The 17,344-nt window shown below is 40.8% G+C and overlaps 1 protein-coding gene across 10 annotated transcripts in view; it reads left to right on the top strand.

Moving 5' to 3' along the window:
* LOC132400604 (uncharacterized) overlaps positions 1-17,344 on the top strand; it is a 261,413-nt gene that overhangs the window by 173,220 nt on the left and 70,849 nt on the right. For 5 of the 10 annotated variants that reach the window (XR_009514310.1, XR_009514309.1, XR_009514307.1 and 2 more), the window contains exons 3-5: positions 5,194-5,388; positions 7,293-7,357; positions 13,854-13,927. The exons of 1 other annotated variant lie outside the window; for it this stretch is intronic. The gene's annotated coding sequence lies outside the window, so the exon portion shown is untranslated. The remainder of the gene's footprint in view (positions 1-5,193; positions 5,389-7,292; positions 7,358-13,853; positions 13,928-17,344) is intronic. 4 more of the 10 variants (XR_009514313.1, XR_009514317.1, XR_009514311.1 and 1 more) reach the window with 1 other exon arrangement.

Here is a 17,344-nt window from a genome sequence, read left to right as displayed (position 1 = left end):
TAATCAGCAGCAGCTTTTAAGGTCCTATTCTACCTCCCTCAGCACATCCAACAATGAAGGAAGTTTCCAGCTGGTTAATTCAACAGCTGCTTATACAATTGGCAAAAGCTCAGTTCGGCAGCACTGTTTAAAATTAGTTTGAATTACAGTGCTGCAGGCAGAGTGGGTGCCGACAGTCAAACAGCTGTTGTAGTAATCAGCACAAAATGTTTATCCTTTAGCAGGCCAAGAGGGACAGAATGTCAGTGCTTTTAAGCTCACAAAACAGCTAGTGGCCGAACAAAGTATTAGCAAGTGAAAGGTGCAAGACAAAACTGTAGATTTTTGAAAGTGATAATATATGGCAGGAACACTTGTTTTATAATGGGTAAGATGGGAGAAACTGTGGGAGAAAAAGAGAAAAATGAAAAAAAAATGCAGCAGATCAGAAATAAAAACAAAAGAAGTACTGTAAACATTCAAATGGCCAGATTGCACCTGTTACCATTTCAGGTTGACTTCTCTTCAGACCTGGGAAAGAGAGAAAGCAAGTTAGTTCGGAACTCTGAGAGGATTGGGGAGGGATGATTCAGAAAACGGAATCAGTGATATAAGGTCAACTGCCTAGTTTACAAAGCTGTCTTTTTTTACGAAAAGATTAATGAAAGCGGTCAGAGAGGGAAAGGCAAAGGCACATATAAAGCTGTGATATGCAGGTCAGAGCAGAAAATGGAAAGTCATCCTAACAGTCAAATAATTTTATGTGCGTGCACACTTCTTGGGAGTCATTAAAATCAATACATATACAGTATATCTCACCAATTACTGTGTGATCCTACATTGACCTTTGAATGAGATAACAAACTTGATGAAAGTACCAACACGTTTATGTCACATCTATTTTTGTCATTAATATTCAGATGTTTTCTGCCTCTGTTTAGGCTCCAGTAGCATGTAGCATGCAACATACTACCCTTGTTGGATTTTGATTTATATGAGCAGCAATGTCTGTCTTATGCTAATTTGCTTCTTCCACTTCTTGAGAATGGCTTTGACTAATGTGAGCAATGTGCTGGGGATAATCCTAGTGGAGAGAAATCTCCCTGACCTCGTGAATTAGTTTCACATACATTCCTTGATTCAGTTGCAAGGCCACATTATGATAAAGATCACAGTGATGTAAACATCTGCTGAATGGAAAAATCATTTATTTCTGATCAGAAACATGTTGTTTCCATAGAATTTAAACCCTATAGGGGCCTGAGTACTTTGGTAGCAAGCTAAGCAAAACTATTTGAATTAAGCAGGAGACAACAATGAGATAGACTATAAAATCCTGAAGAGGGAAGTATGACTAGAAACTGTTCCTCTAGAATTCATATATTTGCTTCCACCCTATAACACTACCCACCCATCACCATCAATTCAGAACAGCCATTTTAATGACTATAAGATAATAAGACATAGGAGAAGAATTAGGCCACTTGGCCTCTCAAGTCTGCTCCACCATTCAATCATGGCCTACCTTCTTTACTGTCCTCAGCCCCACTCCTCAGCCTTCTCCCCATAACCTTTGATGTCATGTCCAATCAAGAACCTATCAAACTCTGCCTTAAGTACACCCAGTGACCTGGCCTCCACAGCTGCCTGTGGTAACTAATTCCAGAAATTCACCACCCTCTGGCTAAAGAAATTTCTCTGAACCTCTATTTTAAATAGATGCCCCATTATCCTGAGGCTGTACCCTCTTGTCCTAGACTCCCCCGCCATGGGAAACACCCTTTCCACATCTACTCTGTCTCGGCCTTTTGACATTCAAAAGGTTTCAATGAGACCTATCCCTCATCCTTTCTAACAGCTGTTAAGTGAATACCTTTTGTCATCTCTAGGATCTTGCAGAGGAGTTGGTTCACTGCATCGTAAGCTTACAATACAGTGATAGACATCTCCTCTGCAAAATCCTAGAGATGACAAAAGATATTCACTTAACAGAGTTGTGAGAAAGCATGCTTCAGAATCACCGGTTCTATGTTGAACGAGGTGGGAAGCACAGCAAGTGGCGTTTTCAGAAGACTGGTCTTCCTCAGGGAAGTGTGCTCGCACCGCGGCTGTACAACATCGACACAAATGACCAACCCATAGATGATGTCACACGCCATTTTATATAAGCTGGTGACTTATACGTCACTGCCCAAAGCACTGATTTTAACACTATGGAGAAAACGCTTTCTGAGGCCTTGGAGGGACTAAGCTCCTACTATGAAGAAAACCACCTCCACGCAAACCCATCAAAGATGCAAGTTTGTGCGTTCCACTTCAGGAACCGTGAAGCCAAATGACAGCTTAAAGTAACCTGGTGTGGAGCCATACTGACGCATTGCGAGCACCCTATCTACTTAGGAGTCACCCCTGACAGATGCCTCACTTTCAAGAATCACATCAATAAGGCAAAGGCAAAAGTGAGCGCACAAAACAACATCCTGAATAAGCTCACTAACACAAAATGGGGGGCAAGCTTGAAAAAATTGCAAAACAGTGCTCTTGCCCTTTGCTATTCCACTACCGAATATGCCTGCCCTGCATGGGAAAGATCTACTCATGCTAAGAAGATGGATGCCGTTCTGAATGCAAGCTGCCTACTTATCACAGGTTGTTTAAAACCAACAAATACCAACAGCCTATATATCCTGGTGGGTATCACTCCACCTGATATAAGAAGAACAGTAGCCAGCAAGAAAGAACGACACTGTCAAATATCAGATGAAGGGCACCCCCTACGTGATCATACACCCAATGTCAAGGAGGAGCTTCATGAACAGTGTTGCTCCATTACAATCAACCCCATCTGAAGCTCGCATCGCCTTGTGGAAAGACCGGCTCACCAGTCTCAAATAGCCCCTAACGATGGAAATTCCACCGGATGAAAGCCTTCCCCCAGGAGCAACTGGGCAACCTGGAAGTGCCTGAACAGACTGAGGACTGGTGTAGGTCGTTCAAAGGAGTCACTAAGCAAACAGGGATGTACAACCAGCCCGACAACTTGTGAATGTGGAACTGAGCCACAAACTATGCAACATCTCCTGCAATGCCCATCACTAGAGAAAACCTGTACTGTTGCAGATCCTGCCAAATTCAACAACAAGGCGCAAAAATGTGTCCAGTTCTGGCTGTGTATAGACTGTCTGTGGACATGATAAGAAGAAAACCTCTCATCCTTCTAAATTCCAGCAAGTACAGACCCAGAGCCATCAAAAGTTCCTTGTATGATAACCTTTTCATTCCCAAAATCATACTTGAGAACCTCCTCTGAACCCTCTCCAATGCCAGCACATCTTTTCTTAGATGAGGAGCCCAAAACTGTTCACAACACTCAAGTGAGTCCTCGCCAGTGCCTTATAAAACCTCAGCATTAATTCCCTGCTCTTGTATTCTAGACCTCTTGAAATGAATGTTAACATTGCATTTGCCTTCCTCACCAGCAACTCAACCTGCAAGTTAACCTTCGGGGTGGACTCCCAAGTCCTTTTGCATCTCAGATTTTTGGATTTTCTCCCCAATTAGAAAATAGTCCGCACATTTAATTCTACTACCAAAGTGTGTGACCACACATTTTCCAACATTGTATTTCATTGCCATCTTCTTGCCCATTCTCCTAATCTGTCTAAGTCCTTCTGCAGCCTACCCATTTCCTCAACACTACCTGCCCCTCCACCAGTCTTCATATCATCTACAAATTTAGCAAAAAAGCCATCTATTCCATCATCTAAATCATTTATATACAACATAAAAAGAAGTGGTCCCAACACCGACCATTGCAGAACACCACTAGTCACTGGCAGGCAACACCTTTTATTCCCGCTCGTTGCCTCCTACCAATCAGCCAATGCTCTAACCACATCAGTAACTTCCCTGTAATACCATAGGCTCTTAACTTGGTAAGGAGTCTCATGTGTGGCGCCTTGTCAAAGCCCTCTGCAAGTCCAAGTATACAACATCCACTGCATCCCCTTTATCTTTTCCTTCCTAACTATTCTTTTAGTTGCTCTCTGTAGGTTTTAAAAAGTTTCCCAATCCTCTATCTTCCCACTAATTTTTGCTTTGTTGTCTGCCTTCTCTTTTGCCCTTACATTAGCTTTGACTTCCCTTGTCAACCATGGATCAGTAATCGGCAACTGATCAATAATTGATCAGTTATTTTCTGATAGGATGAAGAAGGGAGCACAGTTGGGGGTAGAATAGGGGATTTTTGCAATTGGCAGTGTGAGAGATTGGAATCTCTGATCTGGTATCAGTCTAATCCTAAACTTTTTAATGTTCCAGAACATAGAACATAGAAATTTACACTACATTACAGACCCTTTGGCCCACAATGTTGTGCCAATCATGTTATCTACTCTAGAAACTGCCTAGAATTTCCCTAACACATAGCCTTCGATTTTTCTAAGCTCCACGTACCATCTAAGAGGCTCTTAAAAGACCCTATTGTATCTGTTTCCACAACTGCCACCGGCATTCCACGCACCCACCACTCTGTGTGAAAAAATATCCCCTTGGTACCTATTTCCAAGCACCTTAGAAACTAGGCCCCCTCGTGTTAGCCATTTCAGCCCTGGGAAAAAGCCTTTGGCTATCCACACGACCAATACCCCTCATCATCTTTACACATCTATCAGGTCAACTCTCATCCTCTCTCGCTCCAAGGGGAAAAGGCCAAGTTCACTCACCTATTCTCATAAGGTATACCCTCAGGAAATATCCTTGTCAATCCTCACTCCATAGTTTCCACATCCTTCCTGTAGTAAAGTGACCAGAACTGAGCACAGTACTCCAAGTGGGGTCTGACCAAGGCCTTATATAGCTGTAACATTACCTCGCGGCTCTTGAACTCAATCACACAGTTGATGAATGCCAACACACCACACGCCTTCCTAACAACACCATCAACCTAACGACACAGACCCCAAGATCTCTCAGATCCTCCACACAGCCAAGAGTATTACTATTTATATTATATTCTGTTTTCAAATTGGACCTACCAAAATGAACCACTTCACATTTATCTGGGTTGAACTCCATCTGCAACTTCTCAGCCCAGTTTTGCATCCTATCAATGTTCCACTGTAACTTCTGACTACCCTCCAAACTATCCACAACACTCCCAACCTTTGTGTCATCAGCCAACTTACTAACCCACTCTTCTGCTTCTTCATCCAGGTCATTTATAAAAATCACAAAGAGGAGGGGTCCCAGAATAGATCCCTGAAGAACACCACTGGTCACCAACTTCCATGCAGAATACGAACCATCTACAACCACCTTTTGTCTTCTGTGGGCAAGCCAATTCTAGATCCACAAAGTAAGGTCTCCTTGGATCCCTTGCCTCCTTACTTTCTGAAGGAGCCTTGCATGGTGAGCCTTATCAAATGCCTTAATGAAATCCATATACACTACATCCACTACTCTACATCTTCTACATCATTGTTACATCCTCTAAGAACCCAGTCAGGCTCATTAGGCATAACCTGCCCTTGACAAAGCCATGCTGACTATCCCTAATCAGGTTATGTCTCTCCAAATGCTCATAAATCCTGCCTCTCAGGATCTTCTCCAACAACTTGCCCACCACTGAAGTCAGACTTACGGGTTTTTATTTCCTGGGTTAGCTCAACTCCCTTTCTTGAACAAGAGAACAAGGTTTGCAACCCTCCAATCCTCCAGTAGTTATCCCACCCCTATTGATGATGCAAAGATCATCACAAGAATCTCAGCAATTTCCTCCCTTGTTTCCCACAGTTGCCTGGGTATATCTCATCCAGTCCCGGTGAATTATCTAACTTATTGCTTTTCAAAAGCTCCAGCACATCCTCTTTCTAAATGTCTATATGCTCAAGTGTTTCAGTCTGCTGTAAGTCATCCCCACAATTGCCAAGGTCTTTTTCTGATACAATTTAGATAAACGGTTATCAAAGAAGAGGCTTTGGTGCGTGGTGGCAATGATTGAGTGTTTCTGAACAGCTGTAGATGACTTGTCAAACCAGTTATCTCATAAATTGGCTGGCCACAGAGTCACAGAGCAAGATGGCAAGAGAGAGCCAGAAGTTAATGGTCAATTATTATTTATAAATGAGATTGATATACTTCCGTTAAAAAAGCTTTAAAGGATGTGGGAAAGACAAATCTATTAAGCTAGATCACATCACCTATGATCTCATGGAATGCTGAGACAGGCTTGAGTGACTAAATAGAACTAAATGGCTTCCACCTGTTTATATGGATTACCATGGCCATCTGTTTGATAGATTCAGTTTCTAAAATCAAAAACAGCAATAGTAACCATTCTGACATTGATATTTATCTTCCAAAAAGCAAGTTCCAGCTGCAGCAACTCTAACAACAATGACAAGTAAAGAATGTAGTTCCTTTTAGGTGCCACTCATTGTAACACGCGAAGTGCAACGAGAAACTTCCTTGCAGCAGCATCACTACAGACAGATAGCTTCGTACAAGCATCATTCACAAGAAAAACTTAATTTAAACATTAATTACACACATTTTTTAAAAAGAAAACCAGAATTAAAAGAAAAAAAAATTCCATTTTACTGCTAAGTGATCAGAGTGGTCATTGTGTTGCTTAGCTGTACTGGTATTAGGGTTTATCCGGTTGGGTCCAGAACCAAATGGATGAAGAGAAGCATAGGACTTCAGGCTTCTGAATCTCCTATCTGATGGTAGCTGTTAAAAGATGGCATGGCCTGGATGGTACCTTGAGGCAGTGTTTCTTGTAGCTCTACCAATGGTAGGGAGGGAAGTGCTTGTAGTGTATTAGGCAGAATCCACCACTCACTGCTGCTTCTGACATTCCTGTGCATTAAAATTGCTCTACCAGATCATTACAATGATCAGGATACTTTCAACAGTACATCTGTCCAAGTTTGCTAGAGCGAACAGTGAAAATCTGCAGCTCCTTAACCTCAGAAGGAAGTAAGGACACGAGCACTGCTTGCTTATGATTGTATCTATGTGCCAGGCCCAGGACAGATCATCCAATATATTAACAATATTAACAAGTCAGTCAATATGTTTTATAAAACAACAAGTTTAATCAAATACCTGAATTTCAAATCCTCGGATTTTTTTTCTTACAATTGCTCTTGAGTGCCTGTTTTGCTTTTAAATACTCAACAGATGGTTTAGCATCCATCTTCAACTTATTGAAGGCATTTTCTTGTCACTTTCGGTCATGCTGTGTCTCAACTCTTCATCAACTAATTCAACCTTACAACACATGCAGAGATTTTCTCATTGTTTTATAGATAGAACTTCTTGCAGCCTTTTAAAACAGCCCTGATTTAAAGACAGCTCAGTAACATCTCAAATGGTAAGTCTTCTTATTCTTGGTCAAACTGTGTCTGAATCAGCCCAACCATTCAAAGTAAAATGATTTTGTTTTAATATGTGTTCTGTGTTGCTTCCACTATTTGCACCACATTTACAGGAAAATCACCCTCTACTGCCTGCAGGTAGACACAGCATTCTCTATATTTGTATTAGCAGCTCTGCTTGGCAACATTGAGGCTGAGTGTGACATCCATCTGGAATCCTCGGTATCTAGGTCAAGAGAGGAGGATGGCTTAGCACTTCAGGTGACCACTGTGTAATTGTACACTTGGCTCCAGGGGTTCAAATGGTCAATGTGAATGGTGCTATGTCAAATATTATTCAAAACTTTTCTGTTTTAGTGTAAATCCCCTCACTTCCTGAGATTCAAAAGCAATGTTCTTTTACTGTTTTTGTTCATTAACATGACTCATAACCACTTGACTTGCCTCCATAAGCTTTAACTTACAAGTGGTGTCATAATGCACCAGGAGGCCCACACTAGTAACAAATAACTCAGAGATCATGTACCTTTGCTTTCCCCAGCATTTGAAGAAACAATGTCAGTACTGTTGTGATACCTGACAAAAGTCCGGTATTATATTGAGCAAGGACCAAGGAAGACTTAAGTTTGAAGTTCTCCAATTTTTGTAGTCCTGATATTGTAGATCATCTGCATCCATGATCATCACTCTTCCAGAGTTCAACATTATGCTCTTGAAACCTCTGAGATTTTCTTCTTCAATTATGACAGAAGTACCGTTTTGGTTTCAAAGAGACTATTAGACTACTTTTGACCTTTTGACAATGGTGACTTGAGATATTTTGGGTGATGACTTTTGAACTGGTGGCACAGAAGCGTCACTAGCAGAGTGTCCTCTTCACAGCTCCAGTTACATAAGTTCAGTCCTGACCTGTTGCTGATTGTGAGTCTACTTGTTCTCCTTGTGATCACATGGACTTTCCTCCAACTTTGTTCCACATTCCAGCATGTGGATTCACTGGCTACTGGAAATTGCCCCAAGTGTGTAAGTGATTAGAAGACTTAGGACTGAGTTAATGCAAATGTAGATTACAAGGCTAATTAGGGTGGAATAGAATTGTTCTGTGATCCAGCAAAGGCTCACCAGACGTTCCATAAAATATGATTGATGTATGAATCCAAGCTCATGGTAAAATTATTATCTAAGTACGTATACATCACTATGTACAAACCTGAGATACATTTTCTTGCAGGCATACTCAATAAAACCCATAATAGAATCAACGAAAGACCATACCAACTTGGACAGTCACCAGTGTACAAACGACAGCAAATAGTGCAAATACAAAAAGAAATAAATAATAATAATAATAATAAATAGGTAAGCAATAAATATATAAAAAAATGAGATGAAGATCCATTAAAGTGAGTCTATAGGTTCTGGGAACATTTCATCGATGGGGCAAGTGAAGTTGAGTGAAGTTATCCCCTTTGGTCAAGTGCCTGATGGTTGAAGGGTAATAACTGTTCCTGAACCTGGTGGTGTAAGTCCTGGTGCTCTTCCTGATAGGAACGGTGAGAAGAGAGCATGTCCTGGGTGCTGGGGTTCCTGATGATGGATGCTGCTTTCCTGCGACAACATTTTGTGTAGATATGATCAATAGAGGGAGGGCTTTACCTGTGATGGATTGGACTGTATCCACTACCTTTTGTAGGATTTTCCATTCTTGGCCATTGTTGTTTCTATCCAAGACATGGTGCAGCTGGTCAATATACCGTCCACTGCACATCTATAGAAGCTTGTCAAAGTTTTAGATGTCATTCTGAATCTTTGCAAACTCCTAAGGAAGTAGAGGCACTGCCGTATTTTCTTCATAATTGCACTTACGTGCTGGGCCCAGGATAAACCCTCCAAAATAATAACATCGAGGAATTTAACATTTCTGGCATTCTCCACATCTAATCCCCCAATGAGGACCTCTTATTCAATGTCAACAAGACCAGGAGCTGATTATTGACTTCAGGAGGAGGATTTAATATCACCTGCATATGGAGTTTGTTGACAGTGCAGTAGCAGCACAATGCAATGCATCAGAATAGAGAAAAAAATGTGAATTATGTATATTAAATTGTTAAATTAAATAAGTAGTGCAAAAATAGAAATAAAAAAGTAGTGAGGTAGCGTTCATGGGTTCAATGTACATTCAGAAATTGGATGGCAGAGAGGAAGATGCTGTTCCTGAATCACTGAGTGTGTCCCTTCACACTTACGTACCTCCTTCCTAATGGTAACGGGGCATGACAATGTTAAGAGTCTTTAATGATGGATGCCGTCTTTTTGAGGCATTACTCCTTGAAGAATGTCCTGGACACCACAGTGACTAAGTTTATGATGGAGATAAGTTTAAAACTCTCTGCAGCTTATTTCGATCCTGTGCAGTAGCCTCCCTCATACCAGACAGCAATGCAGCCAGTTAGAATGCTCTCCATGGTTCATCTGTAGAAATTTGAATGTTTTTGGAGACATACCAAATCTTCTCAAACTCCTAATAAAATATAGCTGCTGTTGTGCCTTCCTTGTAGCTGCATTGATACATTTGGAATTTCCACTTAGCCTGGGAGACAGTTTTCCGGAGATCGTACCTGGACCTCTCTTGGTAACCAGGCTTGAATGCCTCTGATCTGGCCCTCAGCAGGTTGCTGAACTCCTGGCTCATTCAGGGCTTCTGGTTGGGGAATGATTTTGTGGAGACACACACATTTACAACTGTTTTTATAAAGTCTGTGACAACCGTAGTGTATTCATTCAAACCCACAGATGAGCCTTGAATCCGGCAACAATGGCTTTGGTTTTAAATGCTCCTGTCATAGTGAGGGTGATGGGAACAGACCCAACTGCAAGACACAGAGATGGAACTACCAGGAACAGGACTACACGTGAGAAAGAAGGAAGGAAAGTGGGGAAGAAAGGACACTGGACATGACACAGGCCCTGGATGAGACAAGGACTCCGGGCCTGGACTAGGACTTGACTAGGATAGCCGAACCAGGACATGGAACTGGGAACTAGGAGCCTGGGCTTGGACTCCGAGCCAGAGACTGGACAAGGACCCAGAACCTGGGTCTTGAATCGGGCTCAGACTCCAGAACCAGGCGAGGACAAGACATGGCTACAGGACAAGGAGAGGCAACAGGACTGAACATGAGACTCCTAGACAGGACAAGGGAACCCCAGCACCAGGCTGGGCAAGGTACCCCTGGGCTGGCGAGGCACATGGACAAGACGAGAACATAAAGCTGTGGCTTGGACAGGACAAGGTTCTTGGATGTGGCTGGGACTGGACAAGACCCTGAAGCCTTGACTTGGTCAAGGGAGAGACAGGAACGCAGAGCCTTGGTCGAGGAAGGGACAGGAACATGGAACACAGAGCCGGGACCCCTCCTTGGATACAGGACAAAGGGCCAGGACTCATAAACAGAATGCAGAATATGACGAGGTAGTTCCCAACACAAGGTAGTGGCAGACAGCCTGACCTACCTAGCGAAGGCATGGACACAGAGACAGTTCAAAACAATGAAAGACAGTTCCTTATCTTGCTCCAGTGGTTGAACTTGACAGGAGAGAAGGCAAGGGTTACAGGTGGGGGGGGGGGGAGGGGAGGCAAGGCTTCAGGAGGAAGGTGAAGGGAAGGGATATAAACAGGGGGGTTTGGACAGGACCAATCCAGCAGCTAGAGGCTGAATCCTGAAGCTATTTATGAAGCCAGCCCAAACGAGAATCAGCTGCCTCAACAGAAACTGGGGAAACCCAGAAAACCTGGAATAAAGAGCATAGACTGGACCGTGAACCGGAATGCGGATTTCACGGACCGGACCATGACAACTCCTGCATCACTTTGACAATGTCAGGAAAGCTCATTTCTGCAGGTCTGGTTGAAGTGTTAGCACAAACTCTGTGCCCTTAGACCCAATGCACTTAACAAAATTGGCACTCGCTTCTCATTGGCCATTTCATTTGCTTCAAATAACTAATGTTCCAATAGCTCAGTATACAAGAGCCAATTACGTGTTGTGTAATCAAACTCAATCTTTCTGATGTAGCCAGTCATTTCTGATTTTTTTTTAGTGATTATCATCATCCCGTACTCACTCTGTGAATCCTTAATTCTGCCATTTACAGTCTTTTTCTTTAAACTCAATCATGCTGTTCGACCTTGCTCCCATTGCGTTTTCTTTTATTTGGGATGTCTCACTGCAACATGTCAGCAGCTGCATTGGGTTAGTTTTAAAAATACCTCGTCACCACTGTTATGTTCTGCAACTTCAAAACATTAAACTAATTCAAAGGAAGTTACAGAGTCCAAAATGCAGATCTAACTTTGTCTTTACTTTAAGCAAAGTGTGCATGTATCATGTGGTAGTGTGATGATGTATGCAATTCAGGTATTTACACATATAACCCGTAATGTATTATTCAAATGAACAAAAATGCTTAATCAAACAATTACTTAAATATTATTGAAATATTAAATACACAATACATTTCCACTGCAATTTTCCTGGAAACAACATTACCATGACTGAATTTATCAGAAATAATTCATTTACATTTTCGGAAACTGGCTCCTTTAAACCTTGAAAACCTGGCTCCACTGAATCTTTAGACCTTGCATATTTATTCATTCAGATTGAACTTGCTCAACTATTAAACTACGCATATATTTGTGCTGCAGCGTTTAATTCAGGAAAGCCTCAGTACTGCAGTATTGAAACAGAACCTTCAACACAATGACATTATGACTAAAAGGGACAGTCGGCCTTTGGTATCTGGCACTGAATTTGCAGCACACTGTGAAATCGAAAGATGTCAGGTTCAAACAATTCTTGAATCTCTCGGCCATTTAATTGGAAGAAAAATCTTTGTCTTGTTTGTCACCACATGATCTGCCAAAGGGGCTTAGTCACCTAAGTCAATCTGTTGTTCAAATTGCTTTCTTATGCTTTCATATGGGTTTCTTTTAACAAGACTAGCTCTTGCCCTCAAATTTAACATTATTTGCCCAGAAGAACATCTTCATCCATTCTTCACAAGAACTGATGTAGTAATTTACTTCATGATGAATGCCAGAGTTCCCAAAGAGCTGACTGTTTCTGAGCAGCCATCTTGCGCTGTTCCTGTTTCAACTATATTAGTTAGCAAGCATTATCCGATATTTCCTTGAGCTTGAGTCTGATCTCAATTTCAAAGTTACTGTAGTTAAATGGGAGTTTATGGAGTACTTGTGGTCTTGACAGTTTAACTCTAATGTTCTATTTAGCCAACATTGTTCAAATAGAATATTGAGTGCCGGAAGTTCCTTAAGGCTTTCATGCAAATTTCTTAAATTTATCTCGAACCAATTTTATTTAAAATAACACACAAAGGAAACATGCACAAAGACTTTGCAAGGAGAATTTAACACATCAGCAGTGTTACAAAAAGATGGTAAAATGGAAACATCTTCATTTATTTATTTTAATTCAAACACATTGAACATGTGTGCTAAATCAAGCTCAGAAATGTTTTTGCCATAATTAAAGCAATTAACAGATTAAACATGGACATTTAATTCTTAAAACCATTTCCTTCAAAGTGCCAATCATTTATCACATCAATTCCTCAAGTAAATATATTCTGCACATGTAAGAAAGAAGGGTGTGGGTTTCAAGACCATTCTGAAGTGCTGTGCAGAGATGGGCTAACATTTGACTACAGTACTGAGGGTGCACTACACAGTCACAAGTATATGACCTTGCTATCCAAGTATCCTTATAAGAGCTAAAGAAAGCACTCGAGGGAACATAAAGTTCTGATGTGCATATGTGATAGACAGTGCTCTGTAAGCATACTCCATACACATGAACATTCACACACACACACAAATATTGCAATGTTATTGTGCTGTCGTTGCAGTGAGAGTGCACACTTCAATGAATCTTACGCACACCCTCCCCCGTACGTTCTCATAATGAGTCCTAAATGGTTTGGCTTTGTGGCGTCTCTCCCGCCATACATGGCCAAATATTCAATTCCTTTAGTAATTGGGATGTGCAAGTGTTTATATATACTCTATTAAGGCAGATCATTCTGTTTAGTTTGTAATATGATTGATACTACATGGTGAGGAGCATCATATTCTAATTCATGTGTAGTCTTATGTTAAATTTGTGGGTAAGTAAAGATGGTATGTGGTGCCTAAAAAACAGGGTGGTTCACTGTCAGTAGCAGAAAGAGAGAGAGAAATCGAGCTACCGGGCATGTACACTGGACGAAGTATGGAGCTATTATTGCCTGTATTGCTCCAAAGGGCCTATATTTTGCTGTAGGTTTTCTATGTTTCTAGAGTTTCTACAGCTCTTAGTAAATATTGGCAAATTTCTTTTTGGTAATTTTTGTAGGCAAGTTTTTTTGACACACCAATTAAACATCCTTGCGTGAAAGTGCTAATTGTCACCAGCCATCTTTTCTTTTCAGAACTATTAGTTTGACCTTCATGGGAACAAAGGGAAGGCATGCAGCTCTTTAACCCCATTCCATCGGATCCACAGGTTTGTAGTTCACATCCACTTGATTGCTTTGATCAATGACTTTAAAATGTTTTCCTGATTTCAATCTTAAAGGGCCTATTTCCTTAAGTTCCTCTAGTTTAAAAATTCCATTTTTTGTAGCAGTGGTTACACCTACTGGACAAAATAACTTTTCTTTTTGACTAACTGAGGGTATTTAGGGTGCGCAGAATAGCTGATTTTGCCGATGAAACACCATTCACCAAATAAATAATAGAAAACTTCATACTTTATAAGTATGGACCCTTCAATTGGATCATATCCTAATCTTCCAGATGCAAAGCAATGCAGCTCACACTTTGGCAACCTTTGAAAAGTTAACTGTCAAGGCCTTGATGTCCATCTGATTGATGTCCATTTGTTTTCTTTCATTTGCTGAGACCCCACTGTGCACAAACTGTGTTTCCCTACTTAACAGTGCTGACTTAACCCTAAAAGTAAAACTTCAACTGGAAATTGCTCTGGAGCAAATAAAATTTCAAATATTAGGTCAAGTTGTTTTATTGGATCTTTGCAGCACTAAGGAACTTTGAATGGCAGTGTCCTCGTTGTTTGAATCTGATGATTCATCTGCACAGGGAATCACATCAATGTTAGTTCTCATTAGTGTAGTTAGCAGGTGTTCTGCAATGATGCCAAAAACCCCGTTGGGTCGATAATTTCACTCCAACCCAAAGTAAATTGGTACTTATTTTCAGAAACTGGTGCGAAAAGTTGAAAAAAATCGACTGCAATGATCGTTTGAAATGCTCGAGAAAACATAATACTGTGAGGCGAGAGCAGAAGCACATTAACTCTTCTCCTGGCAGGCGAGGGCTCGTGGGCAAAGCTGCAGAGGAGGAGGAGGACTGAACGAAGGAAATCTTATGAAGGAGAAAGTACATCTTTGGCAATTTGAAACTCAGTTTATTTTCTCAAATTTCACAGGATTGTCTCACATTAAATATTTATGCCAGCTTCACTGTTCACATTGGGCCTGGCATCTAAATCTCACGCTTGGACATTGTCCGATTGCACCACCGGTTGCTAAGAAATATTAAATCTTGCCTATGATGTTAACACTTCGTTTTAAGCAAGAGACTAGCTAAAGCCAAATGTATATTGATGCATTTGGAGGGAAAAAAAACAAGAAACAACTTTGGTCAAAAGGATAATAGGGCTTCATGGGTGATGTGCTAAAACAGCATCCAGAGTTTCTTTTGGCAGCTAGGAAGTGGTATGTTTGCTACAGGGAGTGTGGCAGCCTGGCAGCCAAACTTCATCTCATTTCCCAAGCAAGAATTTTGTAGCCAAAAGGTACAGGAAAGTGATGTGGTTACCTAGAACATGAACCAAAGAGTCATCCTTGTGTTGACAGCAAACAGTATTAGGAACAAATGGAGAAAGGATATAGCGCTCTGAAACGTATTAGAAGCCTCTTTGTGCACAGGAATTCTGAATTCTGACATGCTAACATTTAATTGTCTATGAGCTGCTGCCATTCTTACATTAGAACAGTGTGTCAGGTGGTGTGCAAGGATCAGCTGGGACCAGTCACCTTAATAATGCAAACCACTCACATGGAAGTGGGACTTCCTCATCTTTGAGGTTTTATTGCAGAATCCTGCACTCAATATAGAAAGCTCTATTATTGTGTTAAATACAGGAATTCTCAGGGAAGTCCTGGGATGTTTATAAATTTGATGTTTTTACTGCTTTCATTCAGTAATCCGAACAATAGATGGCTTTTCGCATACTTTCAGCATCAGTAAATATCCTGTCTGATGGAAAAATAACTTGCTCATGTTCAATATTTTTAAAATTACTTCCTGTTAGTATCCTGCCATTTTAATGAGCACTAAATAGCACCATGTTTGAATTCCATTATTAACAACAATTTCTGATCTTCATTAGCTACACCAAGGAACGTCACGTCATCTAATTACAGATGCCAAAAGAATTTAAACACATTATCACAGACCGATCTCCAGGTGGTATCTGTTAACATCTGGAATTCAATCCCCAGTTTGCTTTTTCTTACAAAATGGGCTTAACTCCAAAATATGCTTGGCTGAAAAATAGAGTGATATATTAAAACATCCGGTGACTCAACTTTATGTACAGTGGTGGACTGGTGGCATTTGTTACTGACTTTGGAAAAAAGTCTCAAGTCTCAATGATGTGGACAATGCATTTTCAATACAAGTTTAAACCTCATTTCCAGGGGAGTCTCATTAACAATTTGCATTTTCTGGGATCTCTAATGTAATGAAACTTTTAAAACACTTAATATAACAAAATAGCGCTGAACCCGAAAAGGGTGTCAGGACAAATGACCAACGGCTTGCTCACAAGTGTAGATTTTTAGCATCTGGGTAGAGAAGTAGGAAGAACGTTTTAGGAAGAGATTTCAAGAGGGTTTATCAAGCCTGCTGAAAGTATGGACTCCCATCAGGATGGGAGAAACACCAATGGAGAACAGGAAGACAAAATATTACAGTGAAGAGACCCAGATGTCTTGAAGACCAGAAATGACATAGTGTCAGGATGGTGTGGGTGAGAGGTTCATGAAGGATGCTAAAAGCAATGATGTGGATTTCAAGATCAAGGCCCTGTCAGAGGGGGAGTCTGGGTAGGTCTACAAGTACACAATCTACAAGTGAGTGAGATTTGGAGTCAATCAATAATTTTTGACCACACTTCTGAACAGAGCAGCAAATGGGAGGCTGTCCAAGGCAGCTTTACTTTAGTTAAATCTGTAGACATCAGAAGTTTAATATTTCAGCAGATGTTCTAAAGCAAATTGGTTTTACTGAGGTACAGTATATGCTGGCAACTTTAACTTTGGAGCAGTGCGCAGATGAAACCTCGCTCCACATCAGACTCAACATCTGGTTCAGTTTCAGATTATTTCCTGGAATGGAAATGAAGGTCAGGGAACAGAGTTTGAAGCAGGAACAAAGACAATCATTTCAGTCGTCCCCTCACTTTGTTGTAGGACGTTGTGGCTCACTCCATTCCTTATTGGTTAGCAGACTGACGCTGCGACAATTCTTAAACAGTAGAGAAGCTGACAGTCTTCAGAATATTTTGAAAATTAATTAAAAAGATAGAGCTCTGACAGGCAGGAAAAGGACTGAAAAGCAAAAGGCGGCCAAGGATACCATATCAGCAAGGACCTACAGTATATTGGCAACAGAATATTAATGGGAGTTACAATAATGTTATGAAGCCAGGTAAGCAACACATTACACTAAATAATTCCTACAGAATGCAACTTAAGAAACAAAAAGCAGCATTTTCAATTAACATTTTAATGACGAACTGTACATCTCTAAATATCTGTAAATGACTTTGCATCATACATTTGTGATAAATTGGAAATTGGAACATCATAAATTGATAATAAAATTCATAACA

Source organism: Hypanus sabinus, chromosome 10 (assembly GCF_030144855.1).
Source record: "Hypanus sabinus isolate sHypSab1 chromosome 10, sHypSab1.hap1, whole genome shotgun sequence".
Taxonomy (NCBI): Eukaryota; Metazoa; Chordata; class Chondrichthyes; order Myliobatiformes; family Dasyatidae; genus Hypanus; species Hypanus sabinus.
The sequence above is the reverse complement of the archived record's forward strand: the minus strand, read 5'-3'. Positions and strand labels throughout refer to the sequence as shown.